The 10,076-nt window shown below is 36.9% G+C and overlaps 1 pseudogene; it reads left to right on the top strand.

The window, feature by feature from the left end:
* The first annotated feature begins 654 nt into the window (after positions 1 to 654).
* Positions 655 to 10,076, top strand: part of LOC107001104 — a 19,761-nt pseudogene continuing 10,339 nt past the window's right edge.

Genomic DNA, 10,076 nt, shown 5'->3' with positions numbered 1-10,076 from the left:
GGTAAGATTTAGTTGGTATGTAGTTGTACCAAAGTGAGACTTTAATAAAATGGGGCAGGAACCCCACAATATATCCATCTCATTTATGCATCTGACATATTCCACAGAGGCTCCATGAATGAGTTCTCCACCAATCTATGATGTTCAGACCATACATCAGATAACCATACACCTAGAATATGTTTCCATTTACTTTGCGGTTATATTTCTAATATATCACTTGTAGGTATTGCTAGTGCAATGAAAAGAACATTTATGTGATATGAAGGGTTAGTTTCTGTAAAAGAAAAAAAAGACAGAATCTGATAGGTGAAAAGCTTAATATTGTCACACGTAGCACACAAATTGTACATAATGTATTTAGCTCGATTCTTGTGGGATTATACAGGGTGTTTTTGTATTAACTTGATTATTTGGAAGCATGGAGATGATGGATATTATATGCATATGTGTCTATTTTCATGAGAAGATTGTGTTTTTAAACTAATACTTGTCTGCATGAACTGTTTACTAACACTGCTAGAACTATTTTCAACTGGAATAACGTTAAAGTTATTCGATAAAATACCTATAAGCTTTATGCACAAGAGATTTTCAGTTTAAGAACTTTTGAATAGCTTATTGAGAAGTCCGTATAACTTGGTAATCAAGAAAATGCATGTGTTTTCCACAGTGGATGTCTTTGTAGAGATAATTGATCAAGTGGTTGGTGAACATAATAAAGTTCATTGCAAACGAGTCCACAATGGGGATTTGATGTTCAACAACATACCCACACAACAGTGCCCAACCTTATCAATTGCACTAGCAAAATTGAAGGAAAATCTCATCAAGTAATTTTGCATACTACATATTTCTACCATCATGGTCAGGTCAATAAAAAAGAGTGGATTCTCAATTATTAACGAAATGATTAAAGATCTCAAACATTCTATAGCTGTCGTGTCCGAGAAGAAGTTGAGAAATGGATTTATAAGAAGATCAATTTATATAAAATTTTCGTATAGGGAGAACTACCTCATTGAATCCTACTAATTGGAATTAAAAAACAGGTCCAGGACAAGATGGTGAGGGGAATGTTGATTATATTTCAAATTTTTTCAGGTCAGGAAAAGAAAAAGTCATGGCCTCAGATGGATTCTATAGAATCTGGAATGTCCATGAATGATGAGCAATATGTGGTTGAATAACGATAAAGATCCAAAACAATTAGAGATAAACGAATTGTGATCTATTTATTCAATCATAAAAGTGTAGGATTTAAATATATTCATACCAGTAATAGAGTCCTAATTATCTACTAATATCAAGCTAATTAACATTAGCCATAATAGGAGATCCTTGATTTGGGGGAGATCCCTGATTTAGTGTCGATAAATAAGATATAATCAACACCCTCCCTCAAACTAATGTTGTGTATCACAAAACATGAGTTTGGACAGCAAATAATTGTGTCTACTTCTTGACATAGCCTTTGTAAATAAGTCTGCCAGTTGATCTTTAGAGGATATATACTTCAGGCTAATACTCCGATCTTCAACCAGTTCTCTAATGTAGTGACAATCTACATCTATGTGCTTGGTGTTTTCATGATGAAGAGGGTTTGATGTGATTCTTATTGCACTAGTGTTGTCCCCTTACAATGTGCTTGATCCTTTCATTTCGATGCTAAGTTCTGATAGCAACCTTTGCAGCCAAATGATTTTAGAGCATGCAGCAGACATACTTCTATATTCTGCCTCTGTGGATGACTTCGATATTCGAGATTTTTTCTTGCACTTCCAAGAAATAATGCACAAGCCAAGCATCATGCACCATCCTGTAGTGTATCGTCTTGAATCAGGGCATCCTGCCCAATCTGCGTCAGCGTATCCCATCATGTCCAACGATGAAGATGATGGAAATAAGACTCCGATTCACAGTACATTTTATGTATCTAATAACCCTGAGCAAAGTAGTGTAGTGCATCTTGTAAGGCTTGGTAACAAATTGGCTTAACACCTGTACTGCATAAGAGATGTCAGTACAACTCATAGTAAGATATATAAGTGATCCAACTAGACGTCTATACAATGTCTGATCTCCAAAAATCTTTCCTTCCTCCTTTTTGTATTTTGTATTCGCTTCCATTGGAGTATGAACCTTCTTATGATTAATAAGATTGGCTAACTGAACTAGATATTCTACATACTTTTGTTGACTCAATCGTATGCCTTCCTTTCCATAACTTACCTCCACCCAAAAAATATGTTAGCTTTCCAAGTCCTTCATTTTGAACGAGGAGAGTAACAGATCTTTCAAATGAGAGATTCCAACTTCGTCGTTTCCTGTGATAATCATGTCATCCACATAAAGAAGGATAATAGTAATACCTGAGGTAGTCCGACGTAAGAATAACGAATAATCTGAGCTACTTTGAGTAAAACCAGCACCTAAGATTGTAGTGCGGAACTTTTCAAACGAAGAGCGAGGAGTTTGCTTTAATCCATAAAGAGATTTCTTAAGACGATAAACCTAATTTAGTTTAATATATTTATAACCTGGTGGTGGATTCATGTACACCACTTCTTGCAAGTTTCCATGTTGTAAGACATTCTTGACGTCCAGTTGATGTAACTTTCAACCTTTTATTAATGCTAAGGCAAGTAATATATGTACGGTCGTCATCTTAGATACTGGAGCAAATGCTTCATCATAGTCAATTCCATATTCCTGATTGTATCCTTGAGCTACTAATCTTGCTTTGTATCGATCTATGGAACCATCAGCTTTTATCTTAATTGAGTACACCCATCTACTTCCAATAATTGTTGCATTTGTTGGTCTATCCACCATAACCCATCTATCATTCTCCTCAAGGGAAACTAATTCATCATCATGCATTACATCCTCCCAACATTTCTGACCACTAGCCTGCATGTAAGAGTTAATACAACTATAGAATTCAAGGATCTTAGTAAGACATAAGATCGACCATATTCACTTATTGAGTATCCGTATTGTTCTGAAGGGGAGCATACTGAGATGATCGTCTAATGGGATCAATGTTATTTTGACGAGTGGGAGAAGGTAATTGGTTGTTAACATCTAATGAGGCATTATGTAGGTGAGGTAAAGAATTAGTATTAGCCAAAGTCGTATCATTATAAAAAAAAGGATCAAAGTCATAAGTAGTACCTGATGTGGTAGAGGACATGGTCGACGAAGGACTAGCGGGAAGGTAGCTATGGCAAGCAGCATCATGAGAAGAAAATTTATTCAGGAAATACATAGTAGAGATTTGTGAGTATTTGTTAGTATAAATAAAAGAATTCTCAAAGAAGATAACATGTTGTGAGATTCTTAATGAACAATGTGTTGAATCATAACACAAATTTCCATTTTGAATATCATTGTCCCCTAAGAAAACACATTTAGTGGCTTTGGAAGATAATTTTTGACGTTCATGATCCGGAAGAAGATCAAAGCGCACACAACCAAATATTTTAAGATATGAATAGTCAGGAAATTTTTTGAAAAGAACAAAATAAGGACAATTTTGTTTCATGATCGAGGATGGTTGTCTATTATGAGATAAATAGATGTTTGGATTGCTTCAACCCAAAATTTTTTGGAACATTTGAAGTATCAAGAAGGGCTAAGGCAGTTTCAACAACATGTTTATTCTTATGTTCCACCACACCATTTTGTTCTAGTGTATACGGACAAGATCGTCGATGAATTATGCCTTTTTCCTAAAAAAAGATAGGTTTGTATTTACATATTCCCCTCCTGAATTTGAACAAAAAATCTTGATATTCTTCTCAAATTGGGTTTCTATAAGGTTATAAAAAATTTTGACAATATTTGGTACCTCAGATTTGTGTTTCAAGAAGAAAATCCATGTATAACGAGATACTTGATCAATGAATAGAATGAAATACTTGTAACCAAAACGAGATCTAATTGGAGAAGGTCCCCAAACATCACTATGAGTTAAATCAAAAGGAGCAGAATAATTAGTATTCCTTAATTGAAAAGGAAGTTTATGATTCTTTGATTTTGCACAAATTTCACAAGGTAATTTAGAGGGAAAATCAATGAATGTTTGCCCAACAAATTATAAGATTTAAGCATAATATTTAGCCGAGAAGCGTATGGATGGCCTAAACGGAGATGCCACAAGTTCCACATTTTATATGAAAATTGGATATATTTATTTTGAAGCTTAAAAGAAATCATTGATGGAGTTTGGTATCCTGAGATTGAAGAAGAAACAGCCTTCCAACCTTACGTCCCTTGGCCATCGTTTCCCCTGTCAATATGTTCTGAATAACACAACCATCAGGAGAAAAAATAACCAAAAAGTTTTTTTCTACAAGTTGCCCAATAGATAACAGATTTGCGGTAAGCTTTGGTACACAAAGAACTTCTGGAAATGGTTTAATGGAGCAAGCTGATGCAGTTAAAACCTGACCATTTGCTATAATAATTTCATGTATTGAACATGGTCTAGATAAATTAGAAAACAATTTTTGATTTCCTATCATATGATTAGATGCAGCAAAGTCAATATGTCATACCGTTGAGTCTGAAAGTTTAGTCTTACCAGGAGAGCTGAAGAGATTGCATTAGGAAGAGCAGCCACCAAAGATTATTGTATCATTTTGTAGATATCATTACGATCAAGCACTTTTCTGCTTGGTGTTTCTCGTGTTCCAGCATCCCTTGTCATTGCTTGGAAAGCTTTATGAGGAGTTGAGCGTATCCCTGGACCAGATTCATTACGACATTCCAGAATAATATGACCATCTTTCTTACAACAGTTGCAATTATTTTGCTTCTTGCAGTGGGAAATAATGTGGCATGTTTCCTTGCAATGATAGCATTGAACTGGCTTTTTAGAGTTGCCCGAGGAAGAAAAAACTTTTGTATGCAGCCAAGGCAGTGACCATGATGAGAGAATTCTCCATGGAAGCTTGATAACTCAACCAAGTTTCTTCTCGAAGAACTTCAGAAACTACCACCTCCAAAGTTGGTAGTTTTTCCTTGTTAAGAATACTAGCACGCACATGCCCGAACTCGGGCCTGAGTTTCATTAGAAATTGGACTGTCCTTATCCTCTTCATCGTAGTCATGAAATCCTTCAATCCAGCCGCAGGGATAGAGGCGGAAAAAAACCTGATCTTGTTCTGCCCATAATGTGAGTAATACAGAATAGAAACAACGAACATTTTTCTCACCTTGTATAGATTCTGCAAGTATTCTTTCAAATTCAAATTCTCGAGCCACATTTTGTTGGTTACCGAGGGTATGTAGATGTGTAACAACCCTAAAAATGTATAAGGTAAGTAATGCTTAATGTGTCTAGAATGCCTACGATTAGACCAGGTTCACACATGCGCGTAGAACCGGACTTCTGAACCCTTGCAACAGCCAAGACAACTAACTTGGGGATTATTTGAGCTAGGATAAGTTGGGTCCATCCATGTAGGGCTCCCGAATATGAAGATTTACCAGGATGAGTCTTTACCGGACTTAAAAAGGGGAAAATCTTAAGTTTGGAGGGTCTAGGGGTAAAATGGTCTTTTACCAGGCTAAGGGTAATATCGTAATTAGCCTAAATATGTATTTAATTATTTAATTATTTAATTAATAAGGTTCAGGGGTATTTTTGGGAGAGAGTGCCAAAATGGGATCTAAGAGTAAAGTCTTGCTCCACCCGGGTTCAAACCTAGGTGGAAGCAATGAATTAAATTGTTTTTATTTAAGTGGGTAAATTAATGTAATTATTTAATATTATTTAATTAATGGCTGATTAAAAAAAAGGAAATCAGATCTTTTAGTTATTAATTATTAATTATTAAATTAAATTAACTAAGTCTTGCCACCGAAAATGATGTGGTGCAATGTGTAAAATGTTTGTTGTTGTTCTCCGTTTTGAAGTCTTAAAATGGATTGTTTGATGATTAGAATTATTGTGCATAAGATGTGTAGATTGTGATGTTTAAATGAAGTGTAAGGTGGCTGATCTTAAGTTAAAAAATCTAAGCTAAACAACAATGAATCTACACCTAAAAATGCGTTAAACAAATTGTGAAAATGCCACAAAACGAACGTATGAATGTTTTTAAATAAAGGCTAGAAAATTTAATAAAATTTCCAGCACTTGGTGATGGAGTTTTCTGCCAGAATACTTGAAGTTTGAGAAGTTGAAAAATAAATTTAAAACATGTGAGGTTAGTGGGGATTGAACCCAAGACCTCACTATATGAAAGCTGAAAAAAATGAGAGGTCTGGGATTCGAACCCACAACCTCTCCACCAAACACGAGAGTAAAAGGGAAAATTTAAATTAATAAAAATAATGGGAGGAGTGGGATTCGAACCCATCACCTCTTGGCTGAAGGAGGAGACAAGGAGAGAATTTAAAATAATAATAATAATAATAATAATAATAATAATAATAATAATAAAAATCATAATAACAATAATAATAATAATAATAATAATAATAATAATAATAATAATAATAATAATAATAATAATAATAATAATAATAATAATAATAGGAGGAGTGGGATTCGAACTCGCTACCTCTCAGCCAACATGGGAAAAACTTAGGAAAAAGAGAAATAAATGAATGTTGCTATGGGGGTTCGATCCCAGATCCCCTAATGCTTAAAACGCCTAAGGTGAAGTGAGGGGAAGGAAAAAAGAAAGGAAAAATAATGTTAGTAAAGGGATTCGAAATCAGGTTCCCTAAGCCGAAATGTAAATCCAAAATTAGGTGAAAGAAAATTAACTAATGAAGAGACCAGTCTCTATGAACACTCTAATGAAAGTATTGAAGTTGATACATACTTAATACTAATGAAGAGATGAGAAATCATATAATGAGCTATGATGACCTCATGCTAGAAGTCAGCTTCCATGATGTATGAGTTGAATGTAATGGAACTTTATACTGAGCACCGATAGGCTAGCTATGAGCGGTGATGACTTCTTTCGGGAAGGGCGAAGGTTCACGTAACTCTCATGAGATGAGACTATCCGGCATGCCGGGTATGGGTCTCCTTATATCTCCTAGTCTTCAAACCTATACTGCCAATATAGGGATCTAGCGGGGTTCAATTCCCATGTACACTAGCATGTTTTGGGTCACTTCGGCCGATGATTCCACCTCTTTTTGGTGTGGGGGGAGTCACTGGATTTCATGATGCTCACTCTATCTATGTCGGTTAAAGTTAAAGTTCCCGGAGAATGAATGAGGCCAGCCTCAAATGATGCACATAATGACATAAACGATACCAAAGGTTTAAGGATAGGATAATCAAGAGGTGAGCTTGACTTAAGTAATGACGCTAGGTTATTCTTGGTCATTGAACAGCAAACCCGATGAGAGTCTTAAACTACATCCTAGGTATGACTGCTTATTGCACTAGTACATGAAAGAATAAATGAAGTGCGTATGAATGAATGAAGCAGACTCTGTGTTTGCTAAAGAAGGATCCCTATTTGAGGTCCATATGTTGAGCCCTCATTTTGGGAAGTCCTAACGTCAAGTCCATGAACCCAAGGTCTCATGGAAAAAGAAAGAACGATATGAACTACGTGATAGATATGTGAAATATGTTATGTGTTGTTTGCAAAATGATAAATCTGATGATGTATGTTACACTCATGACATGACTTTCCTAATCCAAATTTGGCAAGTCCACTCACTTGACTTTCCATAAATCATGTTGTTAGGAAAGATCTATTCTTTCTCATGCATGTCCTTGGTGTGTGCTTGCATATACCCATACTTAGTACAAGTGAGTACTAATTCCTTACAGTTATCTATTTTTAGGTGCAGGCACAGGTGGACGTTAGATCGTATGGTACAACGTTACAGCAATCCGGACGTGGAGCTTTTATCCGGACTTTGTAGGTCCTTATGCTATTGAGGTTGTCTACTGTTATTATCTAGCATAGGTGTAGGCCTTAGCTAGTGAAGCATGTTCCACTAGTGTTTCATTTCCCACTTCATTTCAAATTTGTACTGGTGCCATTTTGGCAAGTACACATTTAATGCAGCTATGAACTATTTCTTTCATTTGATGATCTTAATGTTATATGGTTGATTGTAAACATTTATGAGTTTAAGTAGAATGTCTTATACGAATGTCGTATAACAAAAAGTTCAAATTTTCCGCAAAAATTAACCTAGATGAAGTAAAGATAACGTATGTAGGCTTGTCTGCCACCTCTGGGAGGTCAACGACGCCGGTCTTGCCTGGGGCCTAGATTTTAGTCGTGAAAAAGTTGGTATCAGAGCACTAGGTTAAATTCCGAGGATAATAAGTTCACATCAACCACATTGAGTGGTTTCTATGTCATGGTAGTGAAGTGCACCACTATCCTGAATTAGAGACTGCATGATGCGTAGGAAAATTTTCCTTCTTCTAATCTTATTGTGCATTTTCTAATGTCTGATTTCTTGGTGTTATGAGCGTGTCTAACATCAACTCTTGTTGTTTTCAGAGAATGAATACCAGGAGAAACATTGGTCAGAGGAGAGGAGGAGCGGCTGCTGGGAAAAATCAGGTTCCACCCCAGGCTCCAGCTGAAGGAGTGGCTATGCCAGTTAGCCCAGCCGGTTTAACTGATGCGGAGGTGCGGTCATCTCTGGCCCAGATGGCACAGGCCATCACTATGCAGGCTCAGGCCATGACTGCCCAGGTCAACCGGCAGAATGTTGAGAGAGAGAACCCACCAGTGCGTAGCATGGCTGACAGGCTGCGAGACTTTATGAGGATGAATCCTCCTATCTTTACAGGGTCCAAAATTTTAGAGGATCCCCAGGATTTTGTGGACGAGGTCCACAAGATTTTTGTGTCCATGGGGGCCATAGATTCTGAGAAGGCTGAGCTAGCTTCTTATCATCTTAAGGATGTTGCACAGACTTGGTGCAAGATGTGGCAAGATAGCCGGGCGTTGGGCGGATTTCTGGTCACTTGGGAGCTATTTAAGACAGCTTTTCTAGAGAGATTCTTCCCCAGGGACATGAGAGAAGATAAGGTTGAGGAATTTATCAACATGAAGCAAGGATCTATGACAGTCAGGGAGTATTTCCCGAAGTTTGTTAAGTTGTTCAGGTATGCCACTTCCCTTGTGTCTAATAGCAAGGTGATATACCGTGGTTTCACGGTATTATTAATACTTTTTCCTTAAGTTTAGTGTGTCCAAAAGCCTTTTTGTGCTAATTTTTATATAAGTTTCTCTTTATTTTGCAGGAAATCTGTCCAAAGATGAATGCAGAGATTTTGAGCGAAGAAATGCAGAAGAGACCACCTACGGAGCTTATGACGGTCCGTCGTGCTTGTGACGGTCCGTAGGTGGCAGCATAGTGCAGCTGCTGAAGGAAGATGGGGAAGTCTGACCAAGTGTGGGGCTACGGAGTTCATGACGGTCCGTCGTGTCTATGACGGTCCATCCTGCGGGTTCGTCATGAAGTTCAGAGAAGTAGTCCCAGTACCCATATTCCAAGAGCTCAAGTGTTTTGAAACGAAGACCCTCGACGGATCGTTGTGCCTATGAAGGTCCGTCATACCTGCCGTCGAGGGTAATGAAGAGAGCAGCAGAAGAAATTGCATAAGTATGGGACGACGGAGTCCATGACGGTTCGTCGTGACCACTACGATCCGTCGCGAGTTCCGTCGACCCAGCCGCGTTTTGACAGATTTCCAGCAAATAGAGTCCTTGTTTAATTAGGTTTTTATTTTCTATAAAAGTTTGAAAAACCTCGTTTTTGAGGTTAGACCCGGTATTATTAGTTAGACTCGGGATCATTATTAGACTCTGTGTATTAGTGTTAGATTCTTGATTATCATTAGACTTTTTGGTGATATTATTAATTACTTTGAGATTCTTGCAAGTGATTATTGGTGATTAATCAAGCAAACTTTCAGATTTTACTCTTTCTCATTGAAGTAAGTACATGAATTCTTATTTAATATATTTGAATATTGTGATTATGACTATGAGTAACTAAACTCCATAACTAGGGTTGTGGGAACCATAGGCAAATAATGAGATAAAACCTAACTAAAATAA

This window comes from Solanum pennellii, chromosome 10 (assembly GCF_001406875.1).
Source record: "Solanum pennellii chromosome 10, SPENNV200".
NCBI lineage: Eukaryota > Viridiplantae > Streptophyta > Magnoliopsida > Solanales > Solanaceae > Solanum > Solanum pennellii.
Note: the sequence above shows the minus strand (reverse complement) of the source record. Positions and strands in the feature narration are given on the sequence as shown.